Here is a 2,500-nt window from a genome sequence, read left to right as displayed (position 1 = left end):
ATCGGCCACACACTGAGCAAGGTCCGGAGGTCAAGAGAGGAACACACCTAAGTATATATTCAAGCTCACCGCGGGACTAGCATTAGGCATTTGCATGTGCAGCCGATAAGCTTACATAGAGTATTACAGCCCAAGAGCGAAGAGGGAAAAGGAGAGGAAACCACACAGTGATATATACACATACATCATTTGTGCATTCAGTAAATATTTATAAACCTTCAGTTATAAATTGATATATATATATATATATATATATATATATATATATATATATATATACATACATAAATATGTGCATACACACACACACACACACATACATATATATATATATATATATATATATATATATATATATATATATTATATATATATACACACACACACACACACATACACACACACACACACACACGTATATATATATATATATATATATATATATATATATATATATATATATATATATATTTATATTCATATACACTCACACACAACATATACATACAGACATGTACCTAGCTAACTATCTCTCTCTCTCTCTATCTATCTATCTATCTATCTAACTATCCATCTCTCTCTCTTTCTCTGTCTCTCTCTCTACACACACACACACACACACACACACACACACACACACACACACACGTACACACACACACACACACGTACACATACACACACACACACACACACACACACACACACACACACATACATATATATATATATATATATATATATATATATATATATGTATATATACACACACACACACACACACACACACACACACACACACACGTATATATATATATATATATATATATATATATATATATATATATATATATATATATATTCATATACACTCACACACAACATATACATACATACATGTACCTAGCTAACTATCTCTCTCTCTCTCTCTCTATCTATCTATCTATCTATCTAACTATCCATCTCTCTCTCTTTCTCTGTCTCTCTCTCTACACACACACACACACACACACACACACACACACACACACACACACGTACACACACACACACACACACACACACACACACACACACACATCTATATATATATATATATATATATATATATATATATATATATATATATGTATATATATATGGTTCGTATTTATATTGTAGTTTATATTTATATTTATGTTTATAAGAATTTACCTTGGTTAATTTTTAAATTCTTCTCCCGTGGCCAAATGACAATAGACTGTCACGGGGGGGGGGGGGGGGGGGCATTCTTTGAAAAAGAAAGATGAGTTTTTGATGCAGCAGACAATACATCATTGCAACTTGCACCATAATTCACGTCTTTATTACTATTCGTTAAAATCGTTTAGCTTGTAAGAATCCCGGGTGCTGTGCCTATTACCCTGTGCTTTTCTCTTCAATTCAGTACGTTCACAGCCTCTGTATGATTTTTGATTGCAAATGCATGACGACAAAACCGAAAGGCATTCTGCAATATACAAAATTTATAATTAAATGACAGTAGCACCTATCACTAAAGATAGTAACCAAAACAACGTAAACATAAGTCATTTCAAAATTACAAAGTTTGCAACAAAACTGAGTCACAGCAGTCACTGTATTTATTTCTCCTGGCTGTCATGACAGTAAAAAAAGAAACTAAGAAAGAAGTTTTTGGACTGCAAAGTTTATGACAGTTTAATCTTAAGTTTTGGGAACTATCAGAAGGCTAAACGTCAGGCAACTTCAGCTTTATAGTGCCGAGGGAATCCAGGATATATATATATATATATATATATATATATATATATATATATATATGTATGTATGTATGTATGTATGTATGTATGTATGTATGTATGTATGTACGTATGTATGTATGTACATATCTTTTAGTGACTCTGACAGCAAAAAATCAGGATGATAACAAGGATAATAGCATGATAACCAAATAAAAAAAAAATACTTAACAATAATGTTGATAATAACAGTTTTGGTATTTAGACATAACATTACTAATAATGCTAGTATTAGTATCAGTACCAATGCTAATATTGATAACAGTAATGACAATATAATGATGACAATGATGATGATGATGGTGATAATGATTATATAATATTACTAGTACTGATATTAACAGTGATGATAATGATGATGAAAATAATGGTAAGGTCAGCTTCACAGCAGGATTAACAGTAACAGCATGCTACTTACGGCAACAAATACAACAATAACGCTAGTATATACTGTAGTTCCAGAATATCATATAACACCCTCCCGAATTTCTACCTCGATACGTACAAAGTTAACTTTCTGAATGAGCAGATACAGTAATAACTCCCAGGTAGATATTCAGTATAGAACCAACATATCAATTTCTCGCGAAATATGATATAAACAAGCCGGTAAGATTGCTTCACACTGACAAATAACATTGTTTGCTGTGAGTCGGCAGTAAGAGTTCAGAATTTGATGTGTACAGCTCTGTAAGGACATA

This window comes from Penaeus chinensis, chromosome 1, assembly GCF_019202785.1.
Source record: "Penaeus chinensis breed Huanghai No. 1 chromosome 1, ASM1920278v2, whole genome shotgun sequence".
NCBI classification, from domain to species: Eukaryota; Metazoa; Arthropoda; class Malacostraca; order Decapoda; family Penaeidae; genus Penaeus; species Penaeus chinensis.
This window is presented reverse-complemented; position numbering follows the sequence as displayed.